The sequence below is a fragment of the Anomaloglossus baeobatrachus genome, chromosome 5 (assembly GCF_048569485.1).
Source record: "Anomaloglossus baeobatrachus isolate aAnoBae1 chromosome 5, aAnoBae1.hap1, whole genome shotgun sequence".
Lineage (NCBI taxonomy): Eukaryota > Metazoa > Chordata > Amphibia > Anura > Aromobatidae > Anomaloglossus > Anomaloglossus baeobatrachus.
In genome coordinates this window covers 469,706,442-469,721,756 of record NC_134357.1, presented here as the reverse complement: position 1 = coordinate 469,721,756, position 15,315 = coordinate 469,706,442, and positions in this window count along the sequence as shown.

Below are 15,315 nucleotides of genomic sequence, written 5' to 3'. Positions count from 1 at the left end.
AAAATATTTCTATAAAATAGTTTTTATGGTGTAAAAGCAGCAAAACAAAAAAAAAATGGATTTTTGTGTACTCACCGTAAAATCGTTTTCTCTTAGCCATCATTGGGGGACGCAGGACCATGGGTGTTATGCTGCCTATCCATAGGAGGACACTAAGTAGATGCAAAACCATAGCTCCTCCTCTGCAGTATACACCTCCTGGCCGGGCCAGGCAACCTCAGTTTTAGTACACAAGCAGTAGGAGAAAAAGCCAGTAAAAACTTATCTCAACAGAGGAACATGAGAAAAAAAAGAGTCATAACCAAATAAGGTACTAAGAGAACCAAGTCATAACAGGGCAACAGGGTGGGTGCTGTGTCCCCCAATGATGGCTAAGAGAAAAAGATTTTACGGTGAGTACACAAAAATCCGTTTTTCTCTGACGCCTCATTGGGGGACACAAGATCATGGGACGTCCTAAAGCAGTCCATGGGTGGGAAAAATAAAAACAAGATAACGCAACCCAAGGACTAGGAACCAGTCCCAGACAGTCTGGATCACCTACTGAGAGAGGTGCTCTACTGCCGTTTGCAGAATTTTCCTACCCAGATTTGCCTCAGCTGAAACCTGGGTATGGACTCTGTAATGCTTTGAAAACGTATGTAGGCTAGACCAGGTCGCAGCTTTACAGACCTGTTCCACTGAAGCCTGATGCCGAATGGCCCACGAAGCGCCAACTGCTCACGTGGAATGAGCCCGCAGCCTACTAGGAATGGGCTTGAGTTGGAAGCGGTAGACTTCCTGGATCGCAGAGCGAATCCAGCGAGCCAGAGTCGCCTTTGAAGCTGCCTGTCCCTTCTTAGGCCCCGCAGGAATGACGAACAAAGAGTCCGTTTTCCTAAAGGGGGCTGTCCTGGATATGTAATATCTGAGAGCTCTGACCAGGTCTAACGAATGCATAGACCTTTCCACCCTATGAACTGGGTGTTGACAAAAGGAAGGCAGAACAATGTCCTCGTTCAAATGAAACGGGGTAGGAACCTTTGGAAGAAAATCCGGAAGGGGGCGCAGAACCACCTTGTCCTGGTGAAAGATCAGAAAAGGTTCGCGGCAAGAGAGTGCAGCCAGCTCCGAAACCCGTCTGATGGACGTAATTGCCACCAGGAATGTTACCTTCCAGGACAGAAGAGCAAGGGAGGATTCCTTGAGAGGTTCAAAGGGAGACCTCTGGAGACCGTCCAGAACGAGATTGAGGTCCCATGGGTCCAGCGGCCGTTTGTACGGGGGAACTAGATGGGAAACACCCTGGAGGAAGGTCTTGACTTGCGTTTTTTGAGCCAGGCGGCATTGGTAGACGATTGAGAGCGCTGAGACTTGCCCGTTAAGGGAACTGAGAGCCAACCCCGCTTGCAAGCCAGACTGTACAGGGGTAGAGGTGGAAATATGTAAGGCAGGCGGAATTGGTGCCAGGAGCAGACTAGAGCATCCGCGCCGATGGACTGCGGGTCGCGTGACCTGGCTATGACCGTGGGTACCTTTGCGTTCAACCTTGAGGCCATTAGATCCACGTCTGGTGTGCCCCAGCAAGTGCAGATGTGTAGAAACACTTCTGGGTGGAGAGACCATTCTCCGGCGGCCAGGCCTTGGCGACTTAGAAAGTCTGCTGCCCAGTTCTCTACCCCCGGTATGTGTACCGCTGATATCACTGACCCCGTCGATTCGGCCCAGCTGAGGATCTTGTGGGCCTCGAGATAAGCCGCTTTGCTGCGGGTGCCCCCCTGCTGATTGATATAGGCTACAGCTGTCGCATTGTCCGATTGGACTCGAATCTGACGACCCGCTAGCAGAGGGCAGAACGCCCTGAGCGCGAGGAAGATCGCGCGGATTTCCAGGATGTTTATGGGTAGGGAAGACTCCTGGGGCGTCCAACGTCCTTGAGCAGTGTGGTGCCGGTACACTGCTCCCCAGCCTAGGAGGCTGGCGTCCGTGGTCAGGACCAGCCAGTTCACTGGGAGAAAGGATCTCCCCTTCGATAGGGATGAGGACCGAAGCCACCAGCGGAGTGCGTACCTGACTGAAGGCGTCAGGTGAAGATGTCTGTCCAGGGAGAAGGGGCTCTTGTCCCAGGCTAGAAGTGCTAGCTGCAGTGGGCAGAGGTGCAGTTGAGCAAAGGGTACTGCTTCCATAGCCGCCACCATCCTGCCGAGCACCTTTATGCCGAATCGAATGGAGCGAGACGGAGGACGTAGAAGGCAGCGTACCCCTCGTTGAAGAGCGATCGCCTTGTCCAGTGGGAGATAGATCAAGCCCCGACGGGTTTCCAGGGACATGCCCAGGAAGGTGATGGATCGTGATGGGATCGGGGATGATTTGTCTAGATTCACTAGGCACCCTAAGCGGGATAAGGTGTCCACAGTCATCTGTACGCTGGTTGAGCAGTCACAGAAGGAGGGGGCCTTGATGAGGAGGTCGTCCAAGTAAGGGAGAACGACTACTCCCCTGGCGTGAAGGACGCTCATGGCGGCCGCCATGACTTTGGTGAAGACCCTTGGTGCAGTGACAAGGCCGAAGGGTAGAGCTACGAATTGAAAGTGGGAGTCCTGAACTGCGAAGCGGAGGAACTTTTGGTGATCTGGGGCGATGGGTATGTGCAGGTATGCGTCCTTGATGTCTATGGAAGCGAGGAATACCCCTTCGACCATGGATGCAATAATGGACCTTAGGGACTCCATTCTGAATCTCCGTACATGCCCATGTTTGTTCAGGTGTTTGAGGTCCAGGATGGGTCGAACTGACCCATCCTTTTTGGGGGCCACAAAGAGGTTGGATTAAAAAAAACCCCTGAAGTTCTCATCGTCCGGGACAGGTATTATCACTCCTGCTGCTCAGCGATGCTGAGAAAAAAGCTTCGCGTCGTTTTCGAGTCTTTGGGGGGTTTGAGAGAAAGAACCGACTTAGGGGTCGGGTCCGAAATTCTATGTGGTAACCGGAAGACACAAGGTCTCGCACCCATTTGTCGTCTGAGGCGGCAGCCCAGATGTGTTGAAAGAGCCGCAGTCGACCTCCTACAATGAGTGTGTCTTCCGGGGGGCCGAAGGAGTCATGAGGGGGGAAAACGTCGTGGACGAGTCTCCCTAGTCCTGGACTGTTTCGGTCTAGGCTGCCATGACGAAGTGGGTTTCGGGGAGAGCTGAGAAGGTCGGTCCCTGCGTAGTCCCCGGCTGGTGGCGGGGACAGCACGGGATGTCGACCAACCAAATAAGTTCTGAAAGGAGCGGAACGAGGACTGTGGACGTCTGGTGGAGGTCGTCCTGGACTTCAGCTGGGGGAGGGAGGTAGTCTTTCCTCCCGTGGTGTCAGAAATGAGCTTGTCCAGACGTTCGCCAAACAATCGGTCTGGAGAAAAGGGAAAGCCCGTGAGAGACTTCTTGAAGGCAGAGTCCGCTCGCCATTGTCGGAACCAGAGAGCTCTACGGATGGCTATGGCATTTGAGGCGGCAAACGCTGCGCAGGCAGCAGCGTCTATGGAGGCCTGCATGAGGTACTCCGCCGCAGCGGAGCTGTTTTGAGCTGTTACCTCTGTGAAGGTATGAGTGAACTGGGATTCCTCAAGCAAAGTGTTAAGGGATTCTGCCCAGACCAGATCGCCTTTGCGACCCACACGGAGGGCGAGAGGGAGGAACCCGCAGCCTCAAAAGCAGTGCGGGCGAGGTGCTACACCTGTCTGTCGGGTCCTTGATGGAGGAACCAGCGGGTAAAGACAGGAGCGTCTTTGTGGCAAGGCGGGAGACCGGGGGGGGGTCGACTGAGGGCGGATCGGCCCAGCCCTTAGGGGCAGGTGAGGCAAAAGGGTAACGGGATTCCATGAGTTTTCGGTTACCGAAGCACCTGTCAGGCTTCTCCCTTTGCTTTGTGAGGATATCCTGAAACTCTGGGTGATCAGCGAAAACGTTTTGGGGTTTCCTTGCCCTCTTAAAGGAGACTGCATGGTCAGTGGTAGTGGATGGGGGATCCTCCACATGCAAAGTTTGGTTGATTGCTGCTATAAGGGAGTCTATTGCAGTTTGATCATCTGGGGGTGATGAAACCAAGGAATCCTCCTGGTACAAACAGCATTCTCCCTCCTCCAGCTCTTCAGAAGCTGTGGAGCGTGTGGGAGAGCCTGCCCTGTGTGCTCCCAAGTGAGAGCCATGGGGGCCATGAGAGAGTGCTGGAGACACCCGGCCATGTGCTCTTCTCCTGATCCCTGCGACCGGTGAAGCATGTGCCCGGATTACCTCAGAAGGATCCTCCATAGGGGTATCCTCAGGCTGCGTTCCGTCCAGGGGCCCAGAAGGGTGTGGAGGACGCCATTGCATAGCCAGAACCAGGTATTGTGACAGTTTTTCCATGGATTGGGACAGAAACTGTGCCCATTCCTTTGGGCTGGGAGCCCTAGGCTCTGGGCTGACGGTTGCGGCGGTGGTGGCGGGGGGGTCTTGGGGGGCTATAGGGGCACAGGACTCACAGAAAGAAGAGGTGTGTTTACGTGGTAGCTCAGCGTGGCAGGCAGTGCAGGCTGAGTAATAGACTATGTGAGCCTTAGCGCTCTTAGTGCCCTTAGAATTCTGCATGTTCCTAATAGGAGTATGCCAGGAGGGGGAGCAATGGTCAGCAGAGCTACAAGTGAAGCAAGTACCTCACCAGAATCAGCCGATGGCTCTGCATCCTCAGGAAGGAGTAAGTTCTGTTTAGATCTTCGCACGCTTTCCTGGGGGGCGGGGCTTAGGGCTAAAAGAGCACAAAGAAGAAGTCAGTGTGCCCCCCTGCTGTCGGTAGCAAAAACGGCGGGAAGGGAGCTTCTGTGAGTTTTTCTCCCCCTCCCTCCAGTCAACACACAGCTTGTCACCGTGGATTATCTCTGTCGGCTTTACTGCAATCAGAGCATGCAGCTAGAGCAAATAAACAAAGCAAAGAAACAGTGTGAGTTCCTGAGCTGTGGGTCCTCCCCCCAGCCACCGGTAAATTATCTGGGCAAACAGTGAGGGACTTCCCCCCCTCCTCCAGCCAGCAAGCTAGAGAAAAATTAACACTGTGTTCAGGATCCCTGGGGCTCTCCTCGTTGCAATCAGCAAGGGACGTTCTCATAATAAAATACTGTGAATTCAGTAGTCCTGGGAGCCTTCCCCGTGTTTTCTCCCTTTGTCTGGGAAACCAGTCAGGGGGGATCTCACCTTAACACTGCTTCAGTCCAGGCAGTGGAAATAGTAGAGTCAGCTTGCTGTGATAGCTTTTCTCCCTGTGTCTGGCCACACAGGTGCAATGTTCATCTCAGAGCCTGCAAAGAGGGGCTGAGGAATTGTGCCTCTGCCCTGGGCTCTGGAAAATCGGTGTCTGTGGGACCCGTTGTCCAGTAAAAGGCAGCCCAGGATCCAGCGTCACAGGAGGGAGTACGTGGAGGCAGCACTCCGCGTTCCTGCCCGTTGATGGTTTTGGGAGATCGGTCCCAAAAGAAAACCGTCGCCCTCAAAAAATAACAAAACCTTGAAAGATGTGCCTCCTACAGACACTAAGCTAAAACTGAGGTTGCCTGGCCCGGCAGGGGGTGTATACTGCAGAGGAGGAGCTATGCTTTTGCATCTACTTAGTGTCCTCCTATGGATAGGCAGCATAACACCCATGGTCCTGTGTCCCCCAATGAGGCGTCAGAGAAATTATATATATAAGTGTGGTATCGCTATAATCGTACTGACCTAAAGAATAAAGGTGTCTTAGGCCTCTTTCACACATCTGTGCCTCTGGTACGTGTCACGTCCTTTTTCACACGTACTGTAGACACAGACACATGTAGAACTATTAAAATCAATGGGCTTGCACACGCGTCCATTTCTGACACCGACCGTGTGGAGCAATTGCGGTTTGTTTATTCTACCTCCCAAAGATCGTAGTATGGTGCGGCTCATATTTATCTTAAGATCTATGCTGAGTGCTTACACCGGGGATTATGTGTAAAGGTGTGTGCCCACTATCAGGAATAGCAGAGTTTTGGATGCAGCGTGTTTTCGCTGTGTCCAAAATGGTGCATTGTACAGTACAAGCACAGAGAATGGGATTTATGGAAATGCCATGCCCACTGTGCTTCTTTTCTCTGCAGCGTAAATTGACATGCGGACGGCTTCCCACCCTGTCAATTTATGCTTAAGGAGATGCGAGTGCTCTCCACAGGGAGAACAGAGCGAAATTCCACAGCACCCTGATCAGGGTCACCTGCAGTATCCTACGGACAACAGTTGCATCTCTGCAAGAGAAGACACGCTGCGTCCAGGAAACAGTGTGTGCGGATCGTGGGTGCATACTCTAAATCAGGGGTCTCAAACTCAGCTGGGTGTATGGGCCGCATATAGAAAAAAAAAATGAGGGGGGCCGCATTATTTGCAGGACAAAGTGAACATTTTTAATGAATCCATGTTTTTTTTCTATACATCTTGGATCACTTTTGTAAACATTTTTCGCTTGTTTATTATAACAAACGTGTACTTTTTTTGTTAAGTTTATATACAGAAAAGCATTTTTAATGTAAATAAAAAAAAGTCATGCTTTAGGATTTTTTTTTTTTTTACATTTTATCACCTTCTTGTAATTGTTTTACAATTAGCAGCATCATATAGTAATCTTAGCCAAAATCTTGTAGTAATGTGCCCATCCGTGTGCCCTGTAGTAAGGTGCTCATCCTTGTGGTATTGTGCCCAGTAGTATAGTGCCCATCCTTGTGCCCTGTAGTATTGTGCCCAGTAATATTGTTCCAATCCTTGTAGTATTGTGCTCATCCTTGTAGTATTGTGCTCTGTAGTATTCTGCCAATTCCCGTAGTATTGTGGCCATCCCTGTAGTATTCAGCCCATCCCTGTAGTATTCAGCCCATCCCTGTAGTATTGTGGCCATCCCTGTAGTATTTTGCCCATCCCTGTAGTATTGTGGCCATCCCTGTAGTATTGTGGCCATCCCTGTAGTATTGTGGCCATCCCTGTAGTATTGTGGCCATCCCTGTAGAATTGTGGCCATCCCTGTAGTATTGTGGCCATCCCTGTAGTATTTTGCCCATCCCTGTAGTATTTTGCCCATCCCTGTAGTATTGTGGCCATCCCTGTAGTATTGTGGCCATCCCTGTAGTATTGTGGCCATCCCTGTAGTATTGTGGCCATCCCTGTAGTATTGTGCCCATCCCTGTAGTATTGTGCCCATCCCTGTAGTATTGTGGCCATCCCTGTAGTATTGTGGCCATCCCTGTAGTATTGTGCCCATCCCTGTAGTATTCTGCCCAACCCTGTAGTATTCTGCCCATCCCTGTAGTATTTTGCCCATCCCTGTAGTATTCAGCCCATCCCTGTAGTATTCAGCCCATCCCTGTAGTATTCTGCCCATCCCCGTAGTATTCTGCCCATCCCTGTAGTATTCTGCCCATCCCTGTAGTACTGTGGCCATCCCTGTAGTATTCTGCCCATCCCTGTAGTATTCTGCCCATCCCTGTAGTATTCAGCCCATCCCTGTAGTATTCAGCCCATCCCTGTAGTATTCAGCCCATCCCTGTAGTATTCAGCCCATCCCTGTAGTATTCAGCCCATCCCTGTAGTATTGTGGCCATCCCTGTAGTATTGTGGCCATCCCTGTAGTATTCAGCCCATCCCTGTAGTATTCTGCCCATCCCTGTAGTATTCAGCCCATCCCTGTAGTATTGTGGCCATCCCTGTAGTATTCTGCCCATCCCTGTAGTATTGTGGCCATCCCTGTAGTATTCTGCCCATCCCTGTAGTATTCTGCCCATCCCTGTAGTATTGTGGCCATCCCTGTAGTATTGTGGCCATCCCTGTAGTATTGTGGCCATCCCTGTAGTATTCTGCCCATCCCTGTAGTATTCTGCCCATCCCTGTAGTATTGTGGCCATCCCTGTAGTATTGTGGCCATCCCTGTAGTATTGTGGCCATCCCTGTAGTATTCTGACCACCCTTGTAGTATTCTGCCCACCCTTGTAGTATTCTGCCCATCCTTGTAGTATTCTGCCCATCCTTTAGTAATACGCAAACAAAAAAAAAAAAATCTCCTCACCTTTCCTCCGTTCCCTGTGTGCCCACGATCAGTACTTGCAGAGTTTTGGATGCAGCATACTTCAGCTGCGTCCAAAACCCTGCTATGTATGGTAAAAGCACAGTGGGCATGGCATTTCTAAAAATCCCATGCCCACTGTGCGTGTACGGCCCGCAGTGAAAACGGAACTGCGGTGTGGCTTCCAGAGGCCGCAGCATGTGAATTTATGCTGCGGTGTCTGAAGCGTCCTCCCTAGGCAAAGCACAGCGAGGAGACCGCAGCGGCCCGAACCCCTGATCGCAGGCACGGGCAGCTGCGGTCTCCTAAGGAGCAGACTTGCGGCCCCGCCGATCAGGACGCGCTGTGTCCAGCACGCAGCGGGTCCTGATCTTGAGCACGTACCTTACCTGCTTGTCGCGGCCCGTGATGATCGCGGCTCTGTGCTGAGGGTCGGCGCCGGCAGAAACTTCACTGCATTTGAATCCATTTGCGGTGCAGCGCAGAGGAGCTGTGTCTGGACCAATGGCTGCTGCCTGCCAATCAGATGCAAGGAAGTGACGTCGCTGTATGACGTCACCTCCTTGCATCTGATTGGCAGACAGCAGCAGCAACTGGGATAGAACTGACAGCTCCTTGCACGGCACCGCAGATGGATTCAAATGCAAGTTCCTGCCGGCGCCGACCCTCAGCATAGAGCCGCGATTGTCACGGGGTCTGCGGGCCGCAACAAACAGCCTCAGGGGCCGCATGCGGCCCGCGGGCCGCGTGTTTGAGACCCCTGCTCTAAATCTATGAAAAACGTGATTCAGACAAAACTCCCAAAGCAATGTTCACGTTAATGAGGCAGAGGGAGTCACTTTGAACTCCCGTCTGGCCTGTGATCCGGCAGTGTCCATCTTTTTATGCCTCTCTTTTGACGTGCACTAAAAGGCAGTGATCAACAGTTTTGTGCACCTTTGAAAAGATGGACACCACTGAACAAAGACCAAACAGAGTCCAGAGTAACTCAGCTGCCTTATTATAGTGAAGGGATCCGTTGGGGATTTCACCTGAAGCATGTATTTCCGAGATGCAGATGGAAACTCTGATGCAAGCGCTCAGCATGGAGCACGGGATTAATGTGAACAGATCCCAAATGTTCTGTACCAAAATCACCACCAATAGCATTCAACTAAACCCACAAGTCCTCACTCAGGTCCGTTATCTGATAATGAAAATATATGGGGATTTCGCATTACTGGTAAAGGCCCAGTCACACGAAACAACTTACCAGCGATCCCAACAACGATACAACCTGATAGGGATCGCTGGTAAGTTGCTAGGAGGTCGCTGGTGAGATGTCACACTAAGCGACGCTCCAGCGATCCCACCAGCAACCTGACCTGGCAGGGATCGCTGGAGCGTCGCTACACGTGGAAGCAAGCTACGCTTGGTAACTAAGGTAAATATCGGGTAACCAACCCGATATTTACCTTGGTTACCAGCGCACACCACTTAGCGCTGGCTCCCTGCACACCTAGCCACAGTACACATTGGGTTAATTACCCGATGTGTACTCTGCTACATGTGCAGGCAGCAGGGAGCCGGCTTCTGCGGACGCTGGTAACCACGGTAAACATCGGGTAACCAAGAAGCTCTTCCCTTGGTTACCCGATATTTACCTTCGTTACCAGCGTCCGCCGCTCTCACACTGCCAGCTCCCTGTTCCCTGCACTCCTAGCCACAGTACACATCGGGTTAATTACCCGATGTGTAGTCTGGCTACGTGTGCAGGGAGCAGGGAGCCGGCACTGACAGCGTGAGAGCGACGGACGCTCGTAACAAAGGTAAATATCGGGTAACCAAAGGAAGGGCTTCTTGGTTACCCGATGTTTATCGTGGTTACCAGCGTCCGCAGAAGCCGGCTCCTGCTGCCTGCACATTCAGTTGTTGCTCTGTCGCTGTCACACACAGCGATGTGTGCTTCACAGTGGGAGAGCAACAACTAAAAAATGGTCCAGGACATTCAGCAACCACCAACGACCTCACAGCAGGGGCCAGGTTGTTGCTGGATGTCACACACAGCAACATCACTAGCAAGTTGTGCCTCAGCAGCGATGTTGCTAGCGATGTTGCTTAGTGTGACGGTACCTTAACACAAAGGCTCTGAACAATGCTATGGCTCCCCCACTTAAAAAAAAGAAATGAAGAAAAATCTGTGCTCTCAAATCTAAATGCTTTCTCCCTTCTGAGCCCCACAATGGGCCGAAACCATAGTTAGCGTCCACATGTTTGTGATTGTTGTAGTGAGGAAAGCCCGCTTAATTTACGAGGGTGTGTGTCTCCAGAAGTATGAGCTGGGCACAATGTATGGGCACTACAATGTACTGGGTACGACATGGACCTATTTGCAATTTGTAATTCTGCAACACTCACTGCGTTTGACACTATGGGTGTCTTCCAGAGACTAAATAGTCACTACACCCGTAGATTAATTCCCAGAGGGGTGTAATTTACAAAGTTTGGTCACTTGAGGGTATTTCTTCTTCTTTTCTGGCACTTACCGGCTTTGCAAATGGAGTCTGCAAACTATTTTAAGAAAATCTGTGCTCCAAAAATCAAATGGCACTCCTTTTCCATGGCCTGTGGTGGAGCCAAATGGTACTGTACAGTCACATGTGAGGTATTGCCACATTCAGGAGAAATTGTGTCAAACATTATGGGGCCTTTTTACTTATTCCCTTTGTGATGATTGGAACTCTGGAGTTAAAACAACATTTTAGTGGAAAAAATGTAATTATTTTTTGTTCACCGCCCAATTGTATACAATTTTGTAACACACCTGTAATGTCAATATGCTCACTGCACCACTGCATGAATTAATTGAGCAGTGCAGTTTGTAAAATGTGGTTTGTGCTGTTCTGGCACCTCAGGGGTTCTGCCAATGTGACATACCACCCATAAACTATCCCAACAAAATCTGATCTCAAATATGGTGCTCTTTCACTTTGTACTGTGCCTCAAAAGTAGTTTCAACCACAAATGGGGTATTGGTGAACTCCGGAGAAATTACACAACAAATTGTACAGTCCATTATCTTCAGTTAACCTAGTGAATTTTAAAACTTTGGGGCTAAAGCAACCTTTTTGTGGTTAAAAATGTATTTTTTAAATTTTCACGGCTCAACGTTATCAAATTCTGTGAAGCACATGGGGGATTCAAGGTGCTTAAACATCTACCTAAATTCCTTGAAGGTAATAGTGTCCAAAATAGGGTCACTTGTGAAGGAACTGCACTGTTTAGGCACCTCAGGGATTGTGCAAATTTGACAGGGCACCCGTAAACCATTCCAACTAAATCTGGACTCAAATATGGCGCTCCTTCCCTTCACTTTACACTGTGCTTCAAATATAATTCTTAACCTCATATGGGGTATTGGCGTACTCAGGAGAAATTGCACACAAATTTGTATGATCCATTATCTCCTGTTACCCTTGTGAAAATGATAGCTTTGGGGTTAAGGCAATATTTATGTGGTAGAAAATGTAATTTTGTTTTTCATTTTCACAGCTCAACGTTATAAAATTGCCTTGAAGCACCTGGGGGTTCAGGGTGCTCACCAATAATCCGGATAAACTCCTTGAGGGGTTTAGCTTGCAACATGGGCTCACTTGTGGGGGAGCTCCACTGGCTCTCCAAATGCAACATTATGTCTACTAATGATCCCAACTAATTTTGCAGTCAAATCGCGCTCCTTGTATTCCGAGCCCTGCTGTGCGCCCAAACAGTAAGTTCCCATTACATAAAAGATATCAGCATACTCAGGTGAAACTTCATAGTGTATTTTCTCCTGTTACCCTTGTGACAATAAAAGATTTGGTGTTTAAACAACAATATTCTGGTAATTTTTTTTTTATTTTTACTGCTCAACATCATAAAATTCTGTGAAGCACCTGGGGTTTCAAGGTGCTCACCAATCATAGATAAATTCCCTTTGGGGTCTGGTTTCCAAAAAGGGTCACTTGTGGGGAAGCTCCACTGTTTAGCTACAGTTGAAACCAGAAGTTTACATACACTATCTAAAAAGACACATTGAAAAACATGCATAACTATCTGACATAAAATCAAAATAAACTTTTTCTGTTTTAGGTAAATTAGGGTGACCAAAATTATTTATATTTGCCAAATGCCAGAATAATGAGAGAGAGAGAATGTTTAAAGGCATTTCTATTACTTTCTGCAAAGTCAAAAAATTACATGCTAAGCTTACTATGCCTTTAACCCCTTAACGACCGCGGGCCGTAAAATTACGTCCTTGCGGTCATAATGTTACTGCCCGCGGTCTGCCGGCAGCATCATGCTGCGATCAACGCACATCTCAGCTGATTTTCACAGCTGAGATGTGTGCCTGCTAGGCACTAGCAGAATCGTTATCTGCTCGTGCCGTTTAACCCCTTATATGGCGCTGTCAATATGTGACAGCGCCATTATAAGCGCGATTGCGGTAAATATTTCCTTACCGCCCGATACCGGAAGTCACGTGACGCGATCATGTGACTCCCGATAGTTGTCATGGTAGCGCAGGGTCATGTGATGACTCCTGTACTACACCTGACTTGCTTTCACTTTCGCTGTGCCAGCGGCACAGCAAAAGAGAAAGAGAGCGTATCTGCTGTTTACAGCCTTGTAGCTGTGATCAGCAGATACTGCAGAGCGATCGGAATGCTGATCGCAATAGCCCCCTAGGGGGACTAGTAAAATAAAAAAAAAAAAAGTTAAAAAAAGTTTTAAAAAATTTAAAAAAAAAACAAAAAAACCTAAAAGTTCAAATCACCCCCCATTCGCCCTATTGAAAATTAAAGGGTTAAAAAACCAAAAAATATACACACATTTGGTATCGCCGCGTTCAGAAACGCCCGATCTATCAAAATATAAAATCAATTAATCTGATCAGTATACGGCGTAGCGGCAAAAAAATTCCAAACGCCAAAACGATGTTTTTTTGTCGCCACAACTTTTGCGCAAAATGCAATAAGAGGCGATCAAAATGTAGCATCTGCGCAAAAATGGTACCGTTAAAAACGACAGCTCGAGACGCAAAAAATAAGCCGTCATTGAGCCATAGATCCCGAAAAATGATAACGCTACGGGTCACGGAATATGGCGTAAAACGTGCGCCACTTTTTTCGGACAAACTTCCGATTTTTTTTTAACCCTCTTATATAAAAGTAAACCTATACATGTTTGGTGTCTACGAACTCGCACTGACCTGAGGCATCACACCCACACATCAGTTTTACCATATAGTGAACACAGTGAATAAAATATCTCAAAAACCATAGTGCTATCGCACTTTATTTGCAATTTTTCAGCATTTGGAATTTTTTTGCCATTTTCTAGTACACTATATGGTAAAACTGATGGTTTCATTTAAAAGTACAGCTCGTTCCGCAAAAAATGAGCCCTCACATGACCATATTGACTGAAAAATAAAAAAGTTACGTCTCTCAGAAAAAGAATGGCGAAAAAAAACCCGGAAAGCGAAAAATCGGCCGGTCGTGAAGGGGTTAAACAATATGGGACAGCCCATATGATGAGGTAATGTCTTTGAAAGCTTCTGATAGGTATATTGGCAACATCGTAGCTAATTAGAGACACACCTGTGGATGTATTTTAATGCACACATGAATCACACTGCTTCTTTGTTTAGCATCATGGGAAAGTCAAAAGAAATCTGCCAAGATCTCAGGAACAGAATTGTGGACTTGCACAAGTCTGGTGTATCCTTGGGTGCAATATCCAGATACCTGAAGGTGCCTCATTCATCTGTACAAACAATTATACGTGCTTTGGTCAGGCATGTCCATATTAACCCAAGAACAAAAGCAAGACCTTGTGAAGATGCTGGCGGAAGCTGGTAAAATTATGTCATTATCCACAGTGAAACGAATATTGTATCAACATAGGCTGAAAGGCCACTCTGCCAGGAAGAATGCTTGCAAATGCACACAGGAACAAATATGTTAATTTTTGGAGACATGTCCTGTGGTCTTTTGAAACTAAAAATTGGACTGTTTGGCCATAATGACTATCGTTACATTTGAAGGAAAAAGGGAAACCTAAGAATACCATCCCAACTTTGAAATACGGAGGTGGCAGTGTTACGGTTGCTGCGAGCACTGGAGACTATGTCCAGATTTCTTGCTACTGCACATGTGCGAGCGCTGGAGACTAAGTCCAGATTTCTTGCTACTGCACATGTGCGAGCGCCAGAGACTAAGTCCTATCTTGGAGCCATTGCACATGTGCGGGTGACATCATCGCTGACACAAGGTCACATGTCTCTGACACCTTCTATGCCGATTGGTCGCTGGTCATGTGCTTGTGATGCCTTGCTCAGTGATAGGCCAGCATGACGTCACTCCTGTCGTTCTGGCAGCGGATTGGCTCTGGTGTCCTCCATCTTGGATGAGGCACAGAGTCTATATAAGACCCTGACACACGCCGCATGGCGCTCAGTCCTCTTGGTTCATGCATAAGAGTAGACGCTCTGTGCGCGTTCCTCTAGGCATTCCTCTGTCTATGCTAGGTGAGCGCTATCGGCAGGGTAGCGTTCTTATACCTTACAGCTTCGGCTGCTGTCCGCATCCTTACCTCTTAGGGGAGCGGACATAGGCAGGTGCCTGAGGCACATGGTCTGGCTGGGCCTTGTGGTTCGACTCGTAGGTGGACGTTGCCGCTAGGGTAACGTTCCTTATACTGCGTCTGGCAGTTGTTCGTATCCTCGCACACTAGGGGAGCGAACAGAGGTAGGAGCTTTGTGCGGCTTACGCTGCTGTTCGTCTCTTTTGCACCACTAGAAGAGCGGACCTAGGCAGGTGCCATATCTAGTGGTTCGTGTCCTCGCACACTAGTGGAGCGAACGCAGGTAGGAGCTTTGTGCGGCTTACGCTGCTGTTCGTCTCTTTTTCACCACTAGAAGAGCGGACCTAGGTAGGTGCCATTTCGCACACATTGCCTTTGTCTCTGTGATTATTAACAGAGATCATTCCACACACCCTCCAAGTAAGGGAGGAATTGCTTTACTTACTTATTATATCCTTCTGTGAGTTAACAGAGGTATTGCACCCTGCCATAGTCTGCAGCAGAGTCTTTGCACGGTGGACCCTGACTGTCTGATACTCCTTTAGGTTCTTATCAGACAGCCCCCCGTAACAGGCAGCATCATGTTGTGGGGTTGTTTTGCTGCAGGAGGGATTGGTGCACTTCAGAAAATAGATGGCATCATGAGGAAAG